This window comes from Dermacentor andersoni, chromosome 4 (genome assembly GCF_023375885.2).
Source record: "Dermacentor andersoni chromosome 4, qqDerAnde1_hic_scaffold, whole genome shotgun sequence".
Classification (NCBI taxonomy): Eukaryota; Metazoa; Arthropoda; class Arachnida; order Ixodida; family Ixodidae; genus Dermacentor; species Dermacentor andersoni.
The window spans coordinates 19,366,297-19,392,364 of NC_092817.1; the positions used below are offsets into that span (position 1 = coordinate 19,366,297).

General features: G+C 44.1%; 1 protein-coding gene and 1 long non-coding RNA gene across 2 annotated transcripts in view; one reads left to right on the forward strand and one right to left on the reverse strand.

Annotated features, from left to right (window-relative positions):
• LOC140217311 (uncharacterized) overlaps positions 1 to 8,146 on the forward strand; it is a 198,295-nt gene extending 190,149 nt beyond the window's left edge. Inside the window, exon 3 of the long non-coding RNA XR_011893801.1 lies at positions 8,107 to 8,146. This is a non-coding gene — a long non-coding RNA (uncharacterized lncRNA). The remainder of the gene's footprint in view (positions 1 to 8,106) is intronic.
• Positions 1 to 26,068, reverse strand: part of LOC126535827 (uncharacterized) — a 297,493-nt gene that overhangs the window by 72,202 nt on the left and 199,223 nt on the right. The gene's annotated exons all lie outside the window — the stretch shown is intronic.

Genomic DNA, 26,068 nt, shown 5'->3' on the forward strand with positions numbered 1-26,068 from the left:
CCACCTTGACTGACCAAGTAGGGCACCACTGTAGGTTAAATGAGGCGTACAACTCCTGCGGGACCCGCCGTGGTTGCTCAGTGGTTATGGTGTTGGACTGCTGAGCACGAGGTCGCGGGATCGGACCCCGACCACGGCGGCCGCATTTCGATGGGGGCGAAATGCGAAAACACCCGTCTACTTAGAATTGGGTGCACGTTGAGGAGCCCCAGGTGGTCGAAATTTTCGGAGTCCTCCACTACGGCGTGCATAATCAGAAAGTGGTTTTGTCACGTAAAACCCCATAAATTAATTTTTAATTTAACTCCTACGAGGACGGTAGAGTATCCGTCTCCAGTGCAAGAGGACCGTGATTCAAATCCCTGTGCCGCGCTATTCTCCACCGGAAAATACAAAAAAAAAAAAACCGTGTGTTGAGAAAATTGCACAAACAGGCCTGGAGTGCGGCCTGATCCCGGTGACCAGAACCGGTAACGCACTCTCTCACCAGAGCAGGATTGGCCACCCTGGTGCAGTACTTGGCCACAACCTCCTATATGAATACAACAATCGAACCCCGGCCCTCAGTCCCCAGCAGCCGCGAAGCAACTGACCACGGCGGCGGTCAGATCTGTGACGCTGCAGAGGGTGCTAAGAATACCTGGCTCCGGACAGGCCGCCATTGGAATCTGAACCTGGCAACGTTTAACGTTAGAACGCTATCTAGTGAGGCGAGTCTAGCAGTGTTATTGGAGGAATTAGAGGGTAGTAAATGGGATATAATAGGGCTGAGTGAGGTTAGGAGGACAAAAGAAGCATATACAGTGCTAAAAAGCGGGCATGTACTGTATTACCGGGGCTTAGCGGAAAGACGAGAACTAGGAGTCGGATTCCTGATTAATAAGGAAATAGCTGGTAACATACAGGAATTCTATAGCATTAACGAGAGGGTGGCATGTCTTGTTGTGAAACTTAATAAGAGGTACAAAATGAAGGTTGTACAGGTCTACGCTCCTACATCTAGTCATGATGACCAGGAAGTCGAAAGCTTTTATGAAGACGTAGAATCGGCGATGGGTAAAGTCAAAACAAAATACACTATACTGATGGGCGACTTCAATGCCAGGGTAGGCAAGAAGCAGGCTGGAGACAAGTCAGTGGGGGAATATGGCATAGGCTCTAGGAATAGCAGAGGAGAATTATTAGTAGAGTTTGCAGAACAGAATAATATGCGGATAATGAATACCTTTTTCCGCAAGCGGGTTAGCCGAAAGTGGACGTGGAGGAGCCCGAATGGTGAGACTAGAAATGAAATCGACTTCATACTCTGCGCGAACCCTGGCATCATTCAAGATGCCAGGGTTGCAGTGACCACAGTGACCACGCTGCAGTGACCACAGGATGGTAAGAACTCGAATTAGCCTAGACTTGAGGAGGGAACGAAAGAAACTGGTACACAAGAAGCCAATCAATGAGTTAGCGGTAAGAGGGAAACTAGAGGAATTCCGGATCAAACTACAGAACAGGTATTCGGCTTTAACTCAGGAAGAGGACCTTAGTGTTGAAGCAATGAACGACAATCTCATGGGCATCATTAAGGAGTGCGCAATAGAAGTCGGTGGTAACGCCGTTAGACAGGAAACCAGTAAGCTATCGCAGGAGACGAAAGATCTGATCAAGAAACGCCAATGTATGAAAGCCTCTAATCCTACAGCTAGAATAGAACTGGCAGAACTTTCTAAGTTAATCAACAAGCGTAAGACAGCGGACATCAGGAACTATAATATGGATAGAATTGAACAGGCTCTCAGGAACGGAGGAAGCCTAAAAACAGTGAAGAATAAACTAGGAATAGGCAAGAATCAGATGTGTGCGTTAAGAGACAAAGCCGGCAATATCGTTACTAATATGGACGAGATAGTTCAAGTGGCTGAGGAGTTCTATATAGATTTATACAGTACCAGTGGCACCCACGACGATAGTGGAAGAGAGAATAGCCTAGAGGAATTCGAAATCCCACAGGTAACGCCAGAAGAAGTAAAGAAAGCCTTAGGCGCTATGCGAAGGGGGAAGGCAGCTGGGGAAGATCAGGTAACAGCAGATTTGTTGAAGGATGGTGGTCAGATTGTTCTAGAGAAACTGGCCACCCTGTATACGCAATGCCTCATAACCTCGAGCGTACCGGAATCTTGGAAAAACGCTAACATAATCCTAATCCATAAGAAAGGGGACGCCAAAGACTTGAAAAATTATAGACCGATCAGCTTACTGTCCGTTGCCTACAAAGTATTTACTAAGGTAATCGCAAATAGAATCAGGAACACCTTAGACTTCTGTCAACCAAAGGACCAGGCAGGATTCCGTAAAGGCTACTCAACAATAGACCATATTCACACTATCAATCAAGTGATAGAGAAATGTGCAGAATATAACCAACCCTTATATATAGCTTTCATTGATTACGAGAAAGCGTTTGATTCAGTCGAAACCTCAGCAGTCATGGAGGCATTACGGAATCAGGGTGTAGATGAGCCATATGTTAAAATACTGGAAGATATCTATAGCGGCTCCACAGCCACCGTAGTCCTCCACAAAGAAAGCAACAAAATCCCTATAAAGAAAGGCGTCAGACAGGGAGATACGAAATCTCCAATGCTATTCACAGCATGTTTACAGGAGGTATTCAGAGGCCTGGAGTGGGAAGAATTGGGGATAAAGGTTGATGGAGAATACCTTAGCAACTTGCGATTCGCTGATGATATTGCCTTGCTTAGTAACTCAGGAGACCAATTGCAATGCATGCTCACTGACCTGGAGAGGCAAAGCAGAAGGGTGGGTCTGAAAATTAATCTGCAGAAAACTAAAGTACTGTTTAACAGTCTCGGAAGAGAACAGCAGTTTACGATAGGTAGCGAAACACTGGAAGTGGTAAGGGAATACATCTACTTAGGGCAGGTAGTGACCACGGATCCGGATCATGAGACTGAAATAACCAGAAGAATAAGAATGGGTTGGGGTGCGTTTGGCAGGCATTCTCAAATCATGAACAGTAGGTTGCCACTATCCCTCAAAAGGAAAGTGTACAACAGCTGTGTGTTACCAGTACTCACATATGGGGCAGAAACCTGGAGGCTTACGAAAAGGGTTCTGCTGAAATTGAGAACGACGCAACGAGCTATGGAAAGAAGAATGATGGGTGTAACATTAAGGGATAAGAAAAGAGCAGATTGGGTGAGGCAACAAACGCGGGTAAACGACATCTTAGTTGAAATCAAGAAAAAGAAATGGGCATGGGCCGGACATGTAATGAGGAGGGAAGATAACCGATGGTCACTAAGAGCTACGGACTGGATTCCAAGAGAAGGGAAGCGTAGCAGGGGGCGGCAGAAAGTTAGGTGGGCAGATGACATTAAGACGTTTGCAGGGACAACATGGCCACAATTAGTACATGACCGGGGTAGTTGGAGAAGTATGGGAGAGGCCTTTGCCCTGCAGTGGGCGTAACTAGGCTGATGATGATGATGATGACATTCGTTGTCAAATTTTTTTGCTGGGAAATGTTGTGTGAAGGTGCCTAAGTACAGGCGAAAATATCTGAGAAGTCGATTGCGACAGTGCAACACAATCGGCCTATCTGACTTCGTCTTGTGGCTTTGCCGCAGTATAAGTATATCTGCAAAAAAGCACACTTTGCAGGCTGGCAATAAGGGCATGGGTCTTCTTCTTCTTCTTCGTCTCCTTATCCTTCCCCTCCTCCTCCTACTCCTCTTTGTGAAAAGATATTGGGGTGCTTGATAGAACTTATCGTTCCAACTTTTTAGTATGTAAAAAAAGAATACTGGTTCACCGCTCATTTTGGAAGCTATGTGAAGCTTGGGAAATTTGGTGAAGTAGTTAATTAAATACTATAAAGATGTTCGTCTTCTGCGACATGTTTTTCAGCATAGAATTCACATACCTGCCCAGTGCGTCATGAAGACACGGAAACATCCACCACGCGACAAATATGCGAACCACGCGACCACTGTCCACTGTCTCCGGGAGTGACCCACTTCTCCCCGCGCCAACTCCGGGATGAGCACAGTTTAATGTTTCACTTCATCTCCAGGACGGCCTCACTCAGCAAGAAGCCGACCGAGCATATGCGCCAAACTCTGAGAAAGGAAGCATAGGAACATTCGTTTTAATGAATGAATTATGCGTCTGAAGGCATACATTTATTGCACTGAAAAAATTTGTGTAATGTTTGTTGTCTCACTGTGTAATTTCGTAGAGAACAGAGCCGCAAACGGGCAAATCTGTAGAGGTAGTACAGATGGGGCTACACATATACGCCAATTCGTTGTGTGAGTGATGTCTTATGTGAGAGCTATTTAAACATATTGAAGAAAAAAAAGCGCGCGAGCTATTCGGCAAAACTGCAGCTCTTATGTTGTCCTGGTGGTACTGTGTCGTCATTGTGACTCACAAATTTCCTATCGCAGTTTCTTGCAATGATCTTTCTTTCAATAGTTGCAGCACCAAGCAGCCACGGTCAGCAAAAAAGCGGCAGGGTTCGCATCGTATTCTAGATGAATCCTCCCGGATTCGTCGTCGCTGTACCCTCATTGCAATTATCTTATCAGTCGACCGCTATTTGCATAAAATATCGGGACAGGTTGGCCAAGAACATAGGCGAACAGAAAAATGCGAAGGATAAATAGGCTGCTCTATCTGAGCATCACTTACACTCCACTCCACTCCCAATTCAAGCTCTAATTTACTGCACAGAAGTGCGAGGATTTCGTATTTTTCACAAGTGCGTGCGGTGCGTTCTGCGTGTTGTCATCTCGACTGCCAACCGAGAGAGGTGCCACGTTGACGCAATGTCACGCTCTGCTCAGTGAGCTCGACAGCGTATCGAGGGCCTTTCCCTGCAGACATGAGCGTTGCTCTTACACTCACTGACGTTGCAGCCGAACGGCTGTGCGCCAGTTTTTAGACTGCACCGGTCTGAGAAGATAGGATTGCAAACGCTCAGCTAGAACTTTCAAATAGCGCTTAGTAGAATAGCGTTCACTTGGCATGTTCCTTCACTCTGGTTTCTTCAACAACGGTTTCTCGGAATCGCCGGCATTATTGGAGGTGGACATCTACAGCAACCCCCCTATAAGCGGTATTCTTCTGTAAGAGGCTACTTTATCTTTTAAACTGTAATGAAATTTAAACAAACGCCCTTAATGTTGCCACAGTTTCAACTTTCGGGCCTTATTTACACTCAGAACACAATGTCTGTTCTATGTGCACAATCTATTATTTAAGTATAATACGGCGTGCCACAAAACGTGAGATAACTGGGAATTTGCCAAAGGGCACCCTGCAGAATATTCAGTTTCCTAATTTCAGTGTCGTCGCGAACAGCCCGAAAATGCAAAGAGCTAAACTTGTTTTGCATAACAATGTTTATGATGCTTTGCGTGCCATGGAATACGTAACTGCTCGCGGAAAAACAAAGTCATGCCTTTTGTCTTCTCGTAATGTGTTCTGTCTCCTTTTTTTCACGCCATTCTCACGATCACGTTCTCAACTGCCGTGCAACTCCTGACTTCGAATAGAAAAAAAAAAGATATTTTTGCTTGATATTCGCTCGAAGAACGGGAAGCCGAAATAAGCCCGGCAAAACTTTGAGAAGTCACATAGCGTTTCTGAAATTCTGAAACTTGAGTTTTCGCGTGTCTTCTTCTAAAAATGCATTACGTGTAATCGGCAATTCATTTTCTTTCATTCGTTTATTTATTTATTTTTTATTTATTTATTTACTTTTTCCACAGTCAGCGCGACCCAGAAATGCATTCCGTTCTCCGCAAAACACACGAATCGCGCGGGTGCTACGCGGAAGACCTCGGTGGTCTCTCCATGTTCGCGTTATTTTGCATTTCCCCCATGCTCTTCATTCCTCCGGGCTTTTGTGTTCCTGTGTGGATAGCCGTAGCACCCGACCGTGCGCGAGCACACAAAATGGCAGGCAAGAAAAGAATAGAGCAGGTTGTACGGCCTTTCTTTTTTTCATTGTCTCTCTTAATCTGTTCCTTTTTACGTTTCAGTATTCGTACACAGTCACTCTAAGCAGAAATCATGAGTGACGGTGGGCACATGAAAGGCAAAAAGAAACGTCAGCACGCACACCCACCCACTCATATATGTACGCATGCACGTGAACCAGAAAACATGGCATACACGCACGGTGTTTGCCGCATTTGTTACGGCCATGATCGCTATGGTAAAGTGCATCCCGCGCACGATCAAGAATGCGTGGCCACAACATTCATTCTTTCTTTCTTCTCTTCTCTTCGCCTCTCTTCTCATCCAAAACTATGTGTTGCCATTTTTTTGAGGCACTTCGTACGCATACCTCGAAAGCGAGCCCGGGCTCTGCGTGATCGCTAAGTTGGAATCAAAATACGTTTGCCAAGCTTATCATCGTATTAACGCCTTCCCTACGTTACCTAAGAAGGAAGGGGTAAGAATGAAGCTAAAACTTAACCCTTGCTCCTTTTTTCACGTGTGATCTGGTTTTCTGAACAGTGCATGTCAAGTTATAAGAATCGGCCTAACGACAATGTAATAAAGCAGGATGGAGATGGTCTTAGCGGTTGCATAACTGCCATGTCCGTCTAACGCTGAGCCTCGCGTGTGCATGTGAAAATTAAGGTTTGGATCTGATCTCATGCGTGCTTGTGGCTAAAAAAAACAGCGTACAAGCATTGTGAAGGCGTGAAACTCGACAATAGTTCACAATGCGCTAAATAGCAACAGCTGTAGCAATGTAATATCGACGAGCAATCATTCGAACACATGGCCATCGAACAAACACTTACAAATTTATGTATTGGCCATTGTTATATTCCCTAAACGAGGCCACAGAGTGTTAAGGTAGCAAATTTAAGCTTTCATGGTTTGGTATAGATGCCTGCCATCGAGGGTTATATTTTTGTAATCTAAGGTGCCTTCTTTTTTACACAGCTAATAATATTTCATTCACTTTGATGATCTATACTTTACTGTTTTAGTTATCTTTCCTTTCTTCTGCGATACATTCCTGCTGCTTTGTTTGAAATTCGACCTGTGTTCACAAGTTAGCACTCGACTGCTCTAACTTCTTTTTCCCACTGTGCTGCTCTAGGTTGTTAACAACTACCACAGCGAGCTGAGAGTTGGGAACCTTTTACAAGTACAGAACAGTAGTATTATTGTGCTTGCAAACTTCTCTGCCACCTCAATATTTTTTTCCGTACTGCCGAAGTCGATCGATGCTTAAAAAGCGTTCGCTTTAATACGGCTTTCTCATTGTATTCCGTGTTCTTGCGAACTGCAGAGTGAAGGAAAAATTAGAACGAAAAAGAAAAGCACGCTTTATGTGGAAAATACAGCGTTTGCTAGAGAAGGGGGAAGAATATATATAAGAAGCGCGCTCGACGTTTTGTCTTTCTCTTTGTCCTGGGCAGTCCTGCGAGGGTAGTGGTCCAGTCGCGATGTCTTTGGACACGTTTTCTCCCACATAGCCCAGTCTCGGCAAACCACGGCCAACCGATAGCGCCTTCTCCGTCGGGCGTCTCGCACCGGATGTATAAACACAGATAAGAAGCTCTGCTGGTCGCCGTACGAAACTACGCTTGTCCGCCGAATCAATTTACAGCTTGGTCTTAAGTTAGTTCCGTCTCCATTTGGTGCCGTCCTTATCACCGGTTTTGCCGAAATTTCCCGGCGCTGAAGCGTCCATCTGGCAGTTCCTTCATCTTTCAACTCTTACTGCCTCTCGCTAAAACCGTTCAGCATTATGGGTAGCGGAATTCCGCCACCGCTAATCGTGCGGAGAACTCGCCAAGCGCTTCGAATTTCAGAACAATGTAATAGCGCAGCGTCTCCTATACCGTATTTTCTTCGCTATAATCACTCTCTGAAAGCATTTAATTGCCAAGCGGCACTTTAACTGTGAGATCAGCAAATCAATTCTTGAAAAAATTTCTCAGAGTCGAGGAGTTTTTCTTGCAATGAAAGATTACAATGTGCGTAAGTGCGTCGGAATGATACAAAGTAAGTCCTGTCGGTCGCTAGAAGGAACTGTGTCTTTAATTTTTCCGTCTCCAGAACGGTACCCATTGTGGAACACTGGCACATTCTTACGGACGGCATTCTTTCCTTACGTGAACTGGTAAGTCTAAATTGTTCGTGTCCTTGCAGACTCTTAAAATTTTCATTTTCTCTCTAAGAAGACAACCTTACTTCTCAGGCTGTGTCGCACATTTTATTTTCTTTCAGTTTAAGTAATCTCGTGTGTTTTGACATTCGTGGACATAAAAGACTAAGTAAGGAGATGTGCTAAGATTTGAGAGAAGACTTGCCGATCAGTTGGCTATCACGGCCGAATGAAGCGTTGGCCGCGACGCCCACTGGCCAATCCTACATAAGTAGCATTAGGTGCCCTCGAGAGCAAGTGTTAAAGACCACGACTTCGTTCAAACATTATATATATTATTGCACAGTCGTAAAATGTTGAATTCTGTCAGTGTATTGCATAGACTGAACACCGTGGACGTGGGCTGAACTACCTAATTTCCTACTGAGCAAGTTTCTAGTGTATACTAGATAATTCAGGATTTATTTATTTATTTATTTATTTATTTATTTATTTATTTATTTATTTATTTATTTATTTATTTATTTATTTAGTGACCAAGGCTCCAGGCCACGGCTCCAAAATGTTTATCCTCGTGACACTTCTAGTCTCCAGACTATTGCTCGGTACTGCACGTTAGCTAGGGCCGTGAAGCTCATACTTATTTTTTCTGTTATTCACTAAAAAATTAGATACCGCAAAACGTATTCTGTGCACGGAAAGGCAGAAATATATTAAACGTCAGTCAAAACTTAGCGGCAAGAACTGTTACAATCATTGAAGTAGGAAGCATGAATAGACGGAAAGACAGGGAGGTTAGCCACTTCTCAGACCGGCTGGCTACAATCAATCAAGAACTGCCTATGTCTGCAGAGTGAAAAATAGATGCACGTAATATTGGCGACGTAAAAATTTCCACTTGTCGCAAGGCTACAAAGTGCCCGCACGCTCGTTCGGCTCCAGAGTGGTTGGCGCCAGTTCCAGGTTTGATAACGCTGCACGGTGGTGAAGGCAGTGAGTGTAGTTACTTTCTCAGTAATCACAGCATTTCCCTCGAAGCAGGAAATAAGCTGTATCGCCGTGACCGTTTTCTCCCTTAAATTGTTCCTTCAGAGCCAGTTGGAAAAAAAGGAAAAAAAAGTAAGAAGTAAAAATATAAAAAAGCGCAGTTTCGCCCGAAAGGCGAAGCATCGACTGCGATAGCAAATTAGTGGACAGCTATACTAAGTAGGGTTAGTAGTTTTATCGGCCGCATAAAGTTGTAAACATAGGCATACTAACAAAGTTAACAAGCATGGTTTACGTGTGCACAAGCAAATATGAACACATCTCACTCTATGACCGCGGAAATTCGCTGTCAAAACGCTGGAGTGAGTAAGTGCAGCAGCAGCAGCGAGTGAATTAACGTTCGTGCTGCCCGCCGTATCAACGCGAACTAAGCGAAAATACAGTGCGCGGCGGACTCTGTACACGTCGAAGATGGCTGAGCTCAAGCACAGCGGCCCGGGCGGGCGCTCGCGGCCGACTGCACCGCCCGAGCAGAACGCCCCTCCTCCCCCGCCACCCAACCCACGTGGGACCTTGTCCCAGTCGAAGATAGCTTTCAAGATACAGCGGCCCCCGCGGGCGCACGGGCTGCCTATAGAAGGACGCGCCCCTCTTGCCATACCCCGGCGCCTTGCGCGTGACTCAAGACGATGCGCTTCCTTCCTTTCGGGCTCGAGATTGAGCCGCAATCGCCAGCTCACCATCGCACGCTTTCACTCGCACATACAGTATACAGCACGCGACGACGAATTTATCGCCCTTGGACTTTATACGGAACTTCACGGCGACGCTGACGGCAGAAATGCGCTTGGAGTGTACGTATAATTGTTACCGCAATAAAAAAGAACGCTTGGTGGGTACAGTTTTCCTGAGGCATTAATTTGGTCATTTTCTACAACGTTGGCGTTGTCGCGGAAACCACACTGTCATGTCGGACAGCATGCCACTCTCGATGATGGATGCTCGTCTAAGAGCTATAGTAGCTGGCTGGCGCGGTGAGCACGGGGCGGGGAAAAACATATGCCGATAAGTCGTGTATGCTATACTACACATCGAGAAAACACCTGAAAGAAAATAGCGGGAAACTGTAAGGAGGCCAATCAGCCGATACGTCGGCAATGCAGCACGCGTTGGTGGAAAGGAATACGAAGAAAGCCTAACAATGCCACACGCAGGTAAGAATTTATTAAGGCGAAAGCCTTATATGTCTCATTAGTCAGTCGACTTTGAGCGGAAACATGTTGACGACACAAAAAGTACAAAAAGGCTACGCACCATCGAACATTTGCGGGAGTCGTACCCATGACGTTCGGTGTTAATGAAGGCGAAGTTAATAAAGACCATGTTAAGACACTCGAAGCCACGACTTTTGGTGGGAGTCGAATCCGCGACCTTTGGTGTTAATGAAGGCGACGTTAATTCAGGCAGAGTTAATGAAGATGGAGTTAACGCACTCGAACCTGTGACCTTTGATCGGAGTCGAATCCTCGGCCTTTGGTGGAGTCGAACCCTAGACATTTGGCGGGAGTCGAACCCAGCACCTCTGGTAGTAATGAAAGCAAAGGAAATTAAGGCGCAAGTAATTCAGGCATAGGAAATTAAGCCACTCCCACCCATGTCCTTGAGTGGGAGTCGAACGCTTGACCTTTGTAATTAGGAGGATGACTAAGCAAAGTAAAGTAAACGAATTAAGGGGGATGACTAAGCGAATTAAGCGGGATGATTAAGTGATGTAGACTAAGCGAATTAAGGGTGATGTGTACGTCATGTGTCCGTGTTTAATGCATCGGCACTTGGGCTTTCACCTTCAAGTCGTCTTAGGGATAACATAAGAGACCCCGTGAATTTTTGCACTTGTAGTTGGAAAAAGACTCGCAGCACACAGTGCAGCCACTGAATTTTTTTCTTTGGGGAACTGACTCCTGTTTGGAATACAGAACATTCCCCGATAAATATTCCAGAATATAAATAGCTCGAACTCACTCGCAAAATAAAAAGATGTCTAGCTTCCTTAGTTCCGAATTATGAAGGTCTGTCGATAAATCTGTCAAACTTCTATATTTTTATCTCAAGGCGTTGCAGGCCCACTGAATATCAAGGTGGTAGAACGACGCTTTGCACACTTTCCAATGAGTCCTCATAATTACACAGTAATAAATATTTATTTATTGTACAATCAGACACGTTGCATTTTTTCATAAAAAAAACACAAGTGAACTACGAGATATTTCATTAATGTTTCCATCATGATGACTCCATCAGAGATTCCATTTCTATGTTTCTGTCTTCTCCTTTCTGAAGAGCAGACAGGCGTTGTGCCCATTCCGGTGGCACTTGCCAGCCTGCTCTTCGCTTTCCCTTTCCTGTCATGTGTGTATACTTTTTGAATCGTGCAGCTTTACTTGGCGTCTCATCGTGGAGAACACAATTAGCCGCATAGCGAACTAGCCATGGATGTGGTTGATAATTGTGGAGGCTGTTCGACGCGGCATCACTTTAATTCCGGCTGCAGAGTTCTACTTTAGTCTTTAGATTTGTCCTGTTGCAGTGTTCTACTTTGGTCTTTAGATTTGTCCTGTTGCTATCCTTTCCTCTTTCCTTTTTCCTCCCCTCCTTCCTATCTTCAATTTCTGTGTGGCTGTCACCTCCCTTCAGAAAAGTAGGCAGGCGTTGTGCCCCTTCCGGTGGCAGTTGCCAGCCTGCTCCTCGCTTTCCCTTTCCTTATACCTGTGTATATGTGTATATGTGTTCAAAACAAATAATAATAATAATAAATATAATAATAAATAATAATTACGAAAAAACAGTAACTATGCTTTCGTCATTGCTGATGGAAGGGGGGACGTCAGAGATCCCGTCAAGCATGGTATATAGTGACTGCATCAAAGTGGCCATGTGTAGCAAGCAATACTGAGCCGACTGAACCGCCCTCGGCCACCATTGGACGAAACTGGCAATAAGAAATCGCTGCACAATAATGTGTATACGACAAGTGGAAATCATAGAAATGATCAGTCTGAAAATGTTCTAAACACCTCATTAGCAGTTTAATGTAACGAGTTCTTCATCGCATTGTGACCGCATATTGAAATCTCAATTGAAGAGTTCAGTTGTCAATAGCAAAAAAGCATTTCTACAACAATGAAGGCCTTGCAACATCCACTTGAATAAAAGGTTGCGCCCTTTAGGGCGTGTCCTGTTCCCAAAGAACAATCGTCGTCTATCTCGCGGGCTTTTCGGGTGCTTCCAGGTCACGAACGGCAAGCACGTTGTCGCTGTGGCATACCACTCTTGACAGGAAAGTAGCGAGCGTACAGTGTTCATGAAAGGAAATGCAAGCAAGACAAATGACGATTGTTTTTTGCAGACAAGATACGCCCTAAAGGGTGTAAACGTATTTTAGAGTGTAAAATTACGAGTTATAACGACCCGAAGCAACCCAGGTGCTCTGAGATACCGCCAGTGGAATACGACTGCCACGGCCGGGAATCGACAGATAGCCAGGGATTGAAGCATTCGCGAAACGTTGAGCAAGGTGGCTACACAGGGCGCCTTGAAGGTCTTAGCCTAATGGTCGGCTCTCGGCATCTCTTGCTTGAAAGGTAATTTAAAGCAGAGTTAACGCAATTACCGACTCGTCTTCCCGCCTCACGGTGCTGTAAGAAAATTCCGCTGATTAGGGATTCTCACGGCACACCTGCATACTTAGCTCAGAGCGACACCGTGTCTCGCGTGCTCAGCTCTCGAACTCTTCCCTTGCTTTAGCGGCAACTTCGCTCGTTCTTTTTCACGAGCAACTCGGCCGCGTCGCGTGAGTGCCGCTCCAACCGAGGGCCGCGGCGGACCCGATACGTGTGGCGTGCTACGACGGCCCGAGCAGAGGCGGGCGCAAGCGCAGCGATCGATGCTCTCGTAAACCGCTATGACGCCGACGGCCTGGTAAGACCCCTTCATCAAGGGATTAGTGCTAACCGCACGAATACCTTAAGGTGTCTCAGTTCAGTCACTGCCTAGGCAGACGGTTGTGCGACTGCGAGCTAGTCGTCGTCGCACTGAAAGTTCTCTGGTTAACTGAATCTGTCTTTCCTCGCCTCCTGCAGCTTAGAAACTAGGCGCACATGTGCGCGCAATAAAACATTTCCTCCACCTTTGTCTTATAATTTTGTCATTCCTATCAACACCACTGAAGACTGCCAAGTACACGTGTATACGTAATTTGCCGACACCTAGATCCAGTCCCCAACGGCAGAAAGGGAAGTTATTGGGTGGGACTCGAATGGGTAATGCTGTAATGTTGCAGCAACCATCACATATACAGTAAGACCCTTCGAATTAAGCTTTTACGTCTGGTTGCGGCAAGAGCCGAAGCGTCTGCACTCAGTCACTGCTTGACCTTCTCAGATCGTCTGTTGTCACCCATGGAATTATTTCTGTAACTAGACGTTCCTTTCTGCTGTGAACAATTACGGGCGAAGGCAAGGGACAACAACCCGCTGTGACAGTTTTTTTTCTCTTTCCTATTCTTGTCGCAGACCGCAATAACTGGACAATCAGGATGATTACGTGGGCGGAGCGCCCCTCTTTCGTACAATAGGTGAAGGACGAACAGAATTTCATTTTTACGTAGAGTACAAGAGGATCGTTACATTATTGCTCAATGACATTCATTTTTTTACGTCCACAGAGAAGCCAAATTTACCTTAAGACGTTTATACAAACGTCAGATATTATTCGGAAGTAAGCGAGTTACAGAGACCAGCGTAGTTAACTTCGGTTTTCTGTACATTATTTGATAAATATGATGAATAAATATCAGACAGAGTACGTGCACAGCCCAAGACAGTAAAATAATTTGCGAGTGTGTTCTTGTTGACGCTTCTCAGGTCCTCACCCAGACCTGCGGGACATTTGCCATAATTCTTTTTAGCTTCTGCGTGAATGTTCATTAGCACAGAACAAACAAACAATAATCAACACCGGAAAGGTGTCTTAGAAATAAAATGAACGCAAATTGCTATGTATCATGTTTCTAGGCGAGCTTTCCCTTCTTTTTTCTCCTGAGATTCAACTATCGAGCATCGAAAAAATGTGAGCAGAACATAGACATATTTGTAAGAAGAAATAATGCCAATGAATGCAATTTTCTTGCGGATATAAACGAGCCTTGTCGATTGTCCAAGATTTTGAGCTTGCGCATCTCCCTTGGTAAAAGATGCAAGTTCTTTGTAGCGCGGTAAAATGTTCGGTGCAACATTTTTTTTTTTTTGTCTTTAAGCTGTATACATGAACGAAGGACGGAAAATTATAAGAAATTACAAGATTGGCGAAGATAATTAGAAATGTCCCTTTAGCGAAGAAAAGGAAAGGCCACAGTATTTTTCCTCCAAGTTGCGCATTTGCATAAAAGAGTTCAAAAGCTCCACATCGCTTTTACTGCGCTGTGTTAGGGCACTAAGCGAGCTGCTGTTTGCACGTGCCAGCAGTTGATAACCAAGACCAGTTAAGCGGATAGTAGTGGAGAAGGGCTCTGGCTGCAGATGGCGCTACAAATCACGGCTGAAAACGCAAACGAAAGCGGTTTCTTACTCTTCCCGGGCCATTTTACGAAACATCTAGACAACCGGATGCGATCTTGATGCGAAAAGTAAGATAAAATCAAGCGGAGATAACGCAGAGTATTTGTTAGGTTATAAGGCTAAACACGCGTGCTACAGCACAAGCGTACTAGGATCCCTTATATAAGCATGAGCACAATGTGGCGTGTATGAGCGCAGGCTAACAGCAGGCCGCAAAGAAAGCGAGGGAGATCGGCGTGGCGTGGTACTCAACAGAGCTAGCTGCTTCTCGACTAAGGCAACTTTTACAGCTGAACCGAAGACACGGGACAATGAGCCATGTACTCCCTTTGTCCCCCGTCTTCAGTTCAGCTCAACAACCGCGGCAGGAGACTGTCACAATGCCATTGTTGCACTCCCTAGGAGCATGGCTCATAGTTCCGTGTCTTCAGCTTAGCTGTGAAATTCGCCTTAATCGAGAAGCAACTCGCCTTAGCAATGAATAAACTAGCTTAATTATCTCGCCGCAAGTGAGGCACATGAGACGCAGGGACAGACGAAAAAAAGAAGGAAGGTGAGGAGGTCAACAAGAGCATAAAGTGGGGTTTGCTACTTCGCTGAGGTGACGGGGGAGGGGAAGATGAGAAGGAAAAAGACGAGAGACAAGCGCCCACAGAAGTCGACTCAAGTTAACATCCGTCAGCGCTAATACCGTTTGCACAAGTCTGTTGCCCTTAGGGAGTGCAACAATGGCATTGTGGCTATCTCTTGCCGCGGCTGGTGAGGTTGGCATTACAATATAAAAGGAGAGCGAAAATAAGAGATGAAAGACATTGATTGATTGATTGATTGATTGATTGATTGATTGATTGATTGATTGATTGATTGATTGATTGATTGATTGATTGATTGATTGATTGATTGATTGATTGATTGATTGATTGATTGATTGATTGATTGATTGATTGATTGGAGATAAAAACTGTTTCCTCCACTACTCTGCACCAGGAAAGGATAGAAAAGATGAGGAGAAAACAGCGTATGACCGCACAAGCACTACGAAAACAACCGACAACGATAGCAGTTTTCAAATCCATCCCGACGGTTTTAAAGGTACACTAGTAATAAAAGCATCTGCACATTATAATGCCGACTGCGTTGCGGTCCTGATGTCCAGAGCGGATGCGCCAAAGAAGCTCCACGAGCTCGCATGATAGCTTACATTTGCCCAAAATACAAGGAATAGTACAGATTAGTATGCGGAATTCTTTTCAATGCAAGACACAGAAAACGTTCTGGAAGTGAGCAGCATTTTTGCCTGGAAATGAGAAAACAGTGGGAAGTATAGAAGTCGTATTTATTTAAGTTCGCAGACTCAAGTAACCGTGACCGAGTGCTTGGTATAATTAAGGATGCGTTTCAGATGCGCCATGCAATAAACGATCCTATAGCAAGTCTTGAAGCTGTTTAGACACTTGTGTGTAACCACTGTCATATGCTGCGCGCCTTAGGCCGTGATTGAGTGAGTGAAAATTCATTGATAGAAAAATTAAACCGATCGTTATCGTTTGCCCTCGTACCTTGCAGCAATAACGATAGAATTTTTTTTATTTTTCACCATCCTGAATAACTACTGTGTAAATGTCTTCACATGGAGTACGAAACGCTGGCCACTCTGGAAAAGCCTGGCGTGGACCCCCCTGGCCTGGTCCTGGACGCATTCTCTCGAAATTGTTCAGAACAAAGCCACGCCGTTGAATAAACGCGATGCTATTTGGTATTATTTACTGGCGCTCGAAAGTTCGGAGCATTATTCACCAGTGGTGATTACGTTACCCTGAACGCACTCGGTGTTAAGAATTGGCACGGCTTTGTTGCAAAAAGGATCCGCGCGGAGATGCTTGCCACGCTGGGTGTGGGCGCCCCACCTCCGATCGAAAACTGTCGTTGTGTCACGCTAACTTGGTGACACTCCGTAGTCAGGGCTGGGCATAGATACATTGCAATTGTATCATGACACGATAGAAGTTATCGGGCAAAAAACATTTGAGATACAGATACAAGATACTACCGTGACTATTATATCCAATACGATACTTTCCATTTGTATCTTAAGATCCTTCGATACATTCGCAAATTTCTAATTATGGATGGTGACTAGATCCTATATTCCGGAAGGTACGGAAGAACCGTAAAAACCCATGGATCTCTAGTTATATTATCCATATTAAACGTAGACGCAAGCGACTTAGAAAGCGTAGAGACGTAACACCCGAGAACTTTGATGAACTGAAAAGAAATTTGGCAACTAAAGTAAATGAAGCGCGGGCATATTACTATCAAGTCACTCTCCCAGCATTCATTAGAAATGATCCTGCTAAATTTTGGAGATTTCTGGGTCAAGGCAATGAAACGGTAAATAAAATTAAACTGAACGGGAAATTCGAAACTGACGGCTTTATAATATCGCATACTTTTAATATTTATTTTCAGAGCGTTTTCTCTCCGTCAAGTGCTTACGTACCCCAACCCGCTATGCTTGATGATATGGACATTCCTATCGTCACAACGGAAGGTGTCTTAATTATGTTAAGGAAGTTGAGCACCAGAAAGAGTATAGGACCAGATCAAATCCCAAATACATTTTTACAGCGCCATTCTATACAGATAAGCGATTTCTTGGCAAAGGTCTTTAATGGATCCTTGCGTAGTTGCGAACTTCCGGACGACTGGAAAATTGCATGCGTAATCCCCATCTTTAAAAAAGGTGATAGGTCAATAATTTCTAATTATATGCCGATTTCTTTAACTTCTGTTTGTTGCAAGTTACTAGAGCATATTGTGGCTCACAATATCCCGTACTTTTTAGCACATAATAACGTCTTATCTCCTTGCCAACACGGCTTTCGGAAGGGAATATCCACGACGACACAATTGGTAACAACTATTCACGACTTTTTAGCAGCTCTAGATCGTTCTGGGCAAATTGATATACTTTTGTTGGATGTTTCTAAAGCATTTGATTAGGTTCCGCACTGTAAATTACTCCTAAAATAAATAACTGAGGATTGCCGCTATATCATATCAAATGGGTTGAGGCATATTTAACTAATAGAAAGCAGTTTGTTGAAATCAAATCTAGTGTATCTAGGATGCTCAATGTTACATCCGGTGTTCCCCAGAGGAGTGTTTTGGGGCTATTATTATTTCTCATACATGTAAATGATTTAGTGCAAGTAATCCCTGACTCAATGTCTATTAAACTTTTTGCGGACGATTGTATTGTGTTTAAAGAAATAACCTGCCATGAAGATCATAAGCTATTACAGTGAACTCTCAGCCACATTGAATGCTGGTGCGCAGTATGGGACATGGAACTAAACGTTAACAAAACAGTGTTATTAAATTTAACGCGGAAAACGAATCCTAGCGTGTTCACTTACACTATCCATGGCTCTAACATTCAAGAAGTAACTCAATATAAGTATTTATGGATTACTCTTTCTAGTGACATGACATGGGGGGGGGGGGGGCACATCTCTGCAATTTGCGCAACAGCTTTTCGCAAACTATGTTTTTTAAAAAAGGAAGCTTACAAAGGCAACGGTGAATGTTAAACTTCAAGCATACAATGCCCTTGTCAGACCTATAAATTGGAGTATGCATCCGTTGTATGGGATCCCCACACCCAAAAAAAGATATACACTACTTAGAACGCCTGCAAAGGGAAGCAATCAGATTTATATTTAATAAATATAGAAGGCTGGATTCTCCAACTAAGCTCATGATTGCGCATAACATTCCCACACTAGCTGCACGCAGAAAACTCAGTCGACTAAAATTCTTGCATAATATTTTGTCTGGAAAAATAAATGTATCTGTACCCTCATATTTAAAGTCCATCGCAAGAAGACCAACACGTAACACTCACAAACACTCCCTACAACCACTTTTTGCCGAAACAGAGGCTTTTAAGCAGAGTTTTTTCCCATGTACAGTTTCGGATTGTAACAGTCTACCTGAGTTTGTTTGTGAGGCTGAAAATTTTGACAAAGCCCTTGAACTACACTTGTTGTCTTAAATATCAACCTAGCCAGACTGTTATTATTTCTGGTGCAAGTACTGTTATAAATTATTGATGTGCTGTTCTTTTTACGTGCGTGTGTGATAAATACCGTCCTAGTGAAACCGATGTATTATATTGTCGTGCGAATGTTGTTGGAAATTATTTCTGTGCTGTTCTTTTCCCATTTCATTGTAATTCCACTCCTGCTTGCGCCACATTGGCTTGCAGTATTGTGAAATAAATAAATAAATAAATAAATAAATAAATAAATAACCACCGTCGACAGAATGTTTAGAGCGCACTCACACCAATCCTAAATGTGACGAGGACAGCACATGTTTTGTTTGGGCCCAAGTTGACGGGTTTATTACTTAATTGTTTAGCATTTTCTTGCGTAATTTTGGCACTTTGAGTGTCAGGAAAGTAGCCTTCTTATGTTTGGAGCGCGTTGGCTATAAAAATCTAGCAGATTAACCTTTCAAAACTCTAACCACGATGCCCCGGGTTCGAATCTCGGCCACGGCGGCCGCGTTTCGATGGGGGTGAAATACCAAAGAAACCATGTGCTTATAGATTTAGGTACGCGTTAAAGAACCCCGGACGGTCAGAATTAATCACGAGTCCCCCACAACGACGTGTCTCGTAATGAGGTCGTGGTATTGGCACTTAAAACCCGTTAATTTAATCGTTTAATCTTTGATAACGTGTGAACAAGTACAGGTCCGTACGTAATGCGCAGCTTTCGCAGCTTATTCATATTTTGCAGAATTCTTATCATGTAACTGGGTCGTCCAAGAAATTGCTTTTGGTGCTTGCGAGCAACAGTCACTTACACAAAATAGCCGCCTTATGCACAAGTGTCCCGGAATCGGCGCCATGCACGCTTTCATTCACAACGGTCAAACTTACATCCACGAGATCCTTTAAGTCGCTGATGTGTGAAAAGCCTTAGACGCAAGGCGACCCCATTCTGGCATTCCGTGGTAAAGCACCGCGCACGAGAAACTTAGATAAAGACACCATAGCGAAATCCCAATTTGCACGAAAGATGCCGCACGCATTGGCGTACGCAGCACAGCACGGTTACTACGAGTAAGTGTAATGGCACCGACGCAACTGAAAATGAGGAATGACTTCAACGAAAGGTCGGCTGAGCGCAGACGATCGCGCGCTTGTTTTTGTTGTTGAGACGGCGCGAATGCCACCACGTGACTCTGTTCCACCAATACGGACGCGCGGACCTGATCGCCTGTTCTCACTGGAGGCATCTGGCGGAAAGATAATAGAATGTCGCCACCTAATTTTATTCAGGTGGCTTAGTGGCATGTAGTATCGGTTTGAGAAGCAGAGTTTCATCAACGTTTAGCACGGTGACGTTGCGATAGTCAGTATCTTGTATCTTAAGATACACGAGACATTATTTCATGTGTCGGAAATACAGATACAGACACACGTTTTTCCAGACGTATCATGATACAGATACAAGATATCGAAAGAGTATCTAAGATAGTATATAAGATATTTGTACGTCGGTACTGCCCAGCACGGCCCGTAGTCTATCCGGCAGCATTTATTCGGCGCTAACAGGCCAGAATTTCACTTCTACCAACCGAGATCGCTTAATGGTTGTGGCGTAACGCTGCTGAGGTCGCGGGTTCGATCCCGACCAATGCGGCCGCATTTCGATGAGGGCCACATACAAAAAAGCCCGTGCATGGTAATGTAGAGGCACGTTAGAGAACCCCAGGTGGTAAAAATTAATCCGGGGGTCGCCTACTGCGGCATGCCTCATAATAATATTGTGCTTTCGGCACAATATTATTAATTTATTTAAAATTTTTTCGATGTAATGTCATATTCATGCGAATCAAGAATGTTCAAAGCTGTCGCGTTTCAGAACTCCAATAAAAAAGATCCTGGCGCTTTACGTGCCTTTATCGCTATCTGATTACGATGCACGCCGTAATAGTTCTGACCAACTGCAGTTCTTTAACGTTCACCCAAATCACGATACATGGTCCTTTTTGCATTTCTCCCCCATCGAAATGCGGCCGACGTGGCCGGGAGTTGATCCCCCGATCTCATGCGCAGTGCCATAGCCACGCCCACGGCAGGTATAACTCTACTCTTTACCAGCCAATAACAGCCAGCAACATCGGCGAACAACATCGCCTGGCGATCGTTAGTCTGTGGAAGTTCTGGAATCTGTGCAGATTTAGCTTTTTATTATATGACGTAAATGCACTCGAACTGTAAAAAAGATATTGCAACGATTTACAACTATTCTGCTGACGTAAAGCTCGCGAGCTTTCTCATATTTTTTTTTAGTTTTTGCAACTGACATACGTTATCTACTTTTTTATAAGAGCCTTGAGAAAGAAAGAAGGAAATTCGAGCGCGCGAATAACTCAAGCAGATAAAATATTTTACGTTTGCGGGTCATTACTCTTCTTTATTGCAGTTTAGGGAAGCTTAGAAACTCGCTTGACAAATAATAATACCAAATCATCTGTAATGTTTTGATTATTGCGAGAAAGCTTACTAAAAACCATAAGCATCAACGCCGTCCGGCGATCATGCACAAAACAACGTTTCACAACTAACGACCACTTTCTTCCGCCCGAAAGGAAATGAGTGCTTATTAATGAAGCCCTTTCCGCTCCGGAGACAGAGAGATTTCGTTGCTTACAGAAAGAAAAACCGCTATGGTACGAGTAAAGCCCCATTAAAATACTGAAAACAAAAGGAGCGCTGAAACACGCGGTGTTCGCATTCGTTATATATGGACGCATTTACCTGCTGCTCCCACAGGATCTCACCGCCATTCGTACTCAGGAGCCACTTTTCATGTCTTCCCAACGCAGGTTTCGTGATATAGCCCTGCGTCGCTTCTTTTGTATCTTCTTTACGTCTTCCTTTACCTTCCTATTTGTCATTATTTGAGTTTGCGTTCGTTCTTAAGTCTGTGTATGCGTGTGTGCGCGGGAGTGTGTCTTTTTACGTCGGTGTGTGCGCAATACATGCGTGTGTGTGTGTGCGCGTGCACGCGTACGTGCGTATTCTTGTCTGTGCCGTGTTCCTGCGTGTGCTCGACTGTGTACATGCGCTTGTGTTTCAGTCATTTAAACGCATTTCAATGCCTACCCAACGAGAAAATCCATCCGTCCGTGTATCACGTAAGACTAATCGCTATAAATAAATTAATGTATAAAATAAAATGAATCCGAAAGGAAGAACGGTGGCGGTGGCGAGCTTCTAACCTACGACCCCAAGCTCAGAAGCCAAGTGTCTTACCCACTGGGCTAAAACACCCACGCTTGCAAAAGGTGAATATATGTGAACCATATCAATGTTTTGTACCAGCGGTACAACTGTCAAAGCAAAACAGTTTCTATGAAGGCTTTGTTGAAAGATTTGGTGATGGTGAAATAAAACCAATGTCTAGGGACATATGTAGAGCCGAGTTGGAGCTTTGTAGATACGAGAAAAATTCTCATTTTGAGAAAATTCAATGTTAAACACGCCCCACCCCCGATGCGTATCGCTGGTTGCAGGATGCGACTTCCCCTGGGGCGTTCCTTCACTGACCGAAATTCCACCCATCTCTGAGGGATCATTCGCTTCACGTCGCGTAAGACAGACAGATAAGCAGTCAATGAGCTGATCAGTATGATACGGAGGGAGCATATAGGTCTAATAACGGTTGATAATAGTTCGACGCGGATGGATAAGGGGCTAAAAAGCTATAAGGGCTTATAATGGTCGGATCAATTCTGATCAGGTTAATAATCGTCGGGTTGATAAGCGTCGGATCAAGTCAGATAAGGTTGATAAGGACAATAAGAGTTGATAAGGGTCGGATCATGTAAGTTAATGACATATAAGTGTTGATATAGATCGGATCGATTGCGATAAGGTTGATACCCAACGATAAGGGTTGATAAGGGTTTATACTGGTCAGATCAAGCATCATAATATTGATAATGAGACCGGCCTGGAAATGAGCAAGTGGCACAATGCTTACACATGCTTAGGCAACTCCCGAATGCGTTTCTAAGTGAATATTTACGTGCGTATGCGCACATTGGTTTGTGAGTCCGTTAACAAAGATGACCGCACCAAGTAATTCATCAAAATAAATTCCGTCTGCCCCTCTTGCGGAGATTTCTTCAATTTGTTATATTAAGCAGCGATGCTTCTTCACTCTGCAAAATTTTTTTTTAAAGAATGGGGCATACCATAAGAATTATGACTTACTTGCGGTAGCCCGATAACGCACATGTTTGGAGTGTCTTCCTACAGTTTGTCTTCTTCTAACTTATTTTTTTCTGCTCCTTCTCGCCACGTGCCTTTTACTTGCACTTTTAAATTTTGGCAGTAAGCGTAGAAATTAGAATGCTGCGGAGCAAAAATTCCGGCAGAACCCGCTTCACGACGAATGTTGGCGACAGTGCAATTAGCATTCAAGCACAATGCAGCCACACACCGTATTGCCACCGCCGAAACGCATCGTGTGTGAGACGGGTACTGCAGCCACGCTCCTCCAACTTTGTTGCCTCTGGACACGCTGCGCCATCTAGCAGTGCCTCTGCGAAGTTCGTGCATGGCACGCCGGAACGTTGGACACTTCTCTCGCTCCTCGCGCGTGTTCGCGGCGCCGCGAGCTAAAACGTCGGGCTGCTGTGTGACGTGTGACGCACGCTCGATTCTGTCGAGCACCGGAGAAATTTTAAAGGTTTAACAAAGTGAGGCTTTCTTTCTTTTCTTTGTTTAAGAGTGTGGCGCACATGTCAATTCTGAGTCATTGATCAAGAATGGGTACATGCATGCTCATCAGCCCGAAGTCATCTTTTCGGGCACAGACCCAGTGGTTCAAGTTGATATCGATTAGGGGCAAGAGATCCATGAAGTAATCTAAGTTATGGCGTTAACGAGTTTGGATACAAACATATCATAAATTCGGGAAATTTCTCAAAGAATGCTAACCGCATTAAAAAGCTAAGCTGCAAGCGTGATGTTACATCCTGGGAATGTTTTATAAGTAAATCTTTCACAACACAAATTATAACCTAACAGTAATCTACCGTAAATCACTAGAATCGTACTTTGAAAGAAAGCGATGGTTTGACGACTTCTCGTCGGCAGCGTAGCTTTTTGGTCTTGTTGGTGCATGATTGGAATAGCAATGAATCTTCTTTGAAGCAGAAGCAATGAAAACCATCTCGTCTGGTTGAGTAAAGTTTGATGTTAAAAGAAAGATAGGGTCGTCGACCAAAAAAGCGTTGCTAAGAAGCTTTAGACGTTACGCGAACGAGGCTTCTGTACGGAAGCCACAAGGTGGTATACTTTTAACACGCGTTTATGAGTGGTGGCTTTCTCTTTGTTATGACATAATTTCTTGAAATAAAAAAAGACAACATGAGCATAGCAAGAACACATGAATTTGGAATTATCTACCTTTATCAGCCAAATTGTGCGTAAAGGGGTACCTAAGGGGGTACCCGTTTTTGAAGGGTTTTTTTTTTTTTTTTTTTTTGCATTTAGGTAGGCAGGTGGTGCTGTTTACCGTAAGTAACGGCAAGAATCATGGCATTTTTTATGCTTCTTTAGGTTTTAAAATTTGCATAGGCAATATGAACAGCTTCATCGCCAGGGCTCATGCTGTATAATGTCCCATACTATTACTAGAGCGGATAGTGGCGCTAGTGTCTAGGGAGCAGCAAGCAGGGCAGCCAGCATCGGAATCATGGGTAGTACATGGATTCGTCGTCCTTCTGGGACGAAGGAGGGCTTCGCGACTTTGCAAAGCGAAGATTCTAATGAAAGCGTTGTTATAAACAGACATTATTAAACTTCTCCGATTGCTGGATTCGAACACAGGATCTGTAGCACACAGGCCCGATGTTGAAACCATTACGCCACGGACGCATGAACAAGCAGCACCACTGCAATACCTCTGCATTAGAAAAAAGTATAAATAGCTTTGAAATTTAGCCCAATTTAGGCCCCTATAAAGCGTAATAAAGGCAGCCACAAGAACGTGTGGAGCCTCAAGCAGAATTATCAGACAAATCCATGTACCTACTACCAATCATTCCCATTGTGGCTGAACGATCGCAGCGTCACAGTTCCCTGTAGTAATGACATGAAATTCTATGGTCACGGTAAATTTTTCTTGTAGTTTTTCACCGTCTTAGCAGTGTTATGAAAGTATCGCTCGGCGCAAGATGCCCCTACTTGTATTCGAAATTTATTGAGCGGATTCTCCAGGTCGAGTCTTGTCTAAGCAGATTGCGTTCGCGACGCGAATGGAGTCGTACATTCTTGAATGTGCGCGAGAACCAGGGATTACTCTGGAATACAGGTAGGAATATGTAGGTATGGAATAGATGTAGGGATAAACAGCAGACTGACTTGACACGCGAGATTCAGTTTCGATGACCGACTTCTGTGCTCGTCACTATTGTTGTGCTTTGAGCGAAGTTTGTCCTTCCAGGTACAAATTCGCTCAATAACGAGTTAAATTCCTAATTCCCAGTTTTGGCAGTGTTTAAGTATTCATCGTTACTACAACATAACAATGTACTGTAGCATGACACCTTACGCCGCAGATGGACACGGTTGTAAGCTTTAAAAGTGACATTGTACGTATTAAGGCTCATTGCATGCAACAAATTACAACAAATAGTTTGATCAAAATGTGTGCCTGTTACCTACTGAAGTGTGAAGATCTACACTTGTATAAAAATTACCTTGCTTGGAGTCTAATGAATGCGGATTTGACGTTAATGAAAATGACGGATTCGCCGTGCCATTTCTCGCGTTGTTAGAGGTATGCAACAAATCTCACACCTTCTTTCTTTCTTTTTTTTATGCATGGAGTTCATGAATACAGTTCTCGGGGAAAAGTCGAAAACAACTTCGTACAATGTTGCTTCGTCGCGGTGACATTGTTTTGGTTACGAGTAACAGATTTCCCAAAGTTCATCTTTTTTTTTTAATTGCTGAACCCAGCTGAAGCGGTAATCTGTTCACTTTAGCTAGCTTCTTGACAGAAGCAAGTTTCGCTCCAAGAACAAACAAACCTAATAGCGTGTTTATTTAACAGGAACGTGCGCACCAAGATGTACTGGCAATGAAGATGAAATTAAGAGAAAGCTTTAGCTCGGGTGCTCCTATCTAAATACGTGCAAAAGGACAATGTTGCATTTACAAGAAACACTTAAGATCTAGTGAGTGTTGGTTATCAATTTCTGACTATCAAGT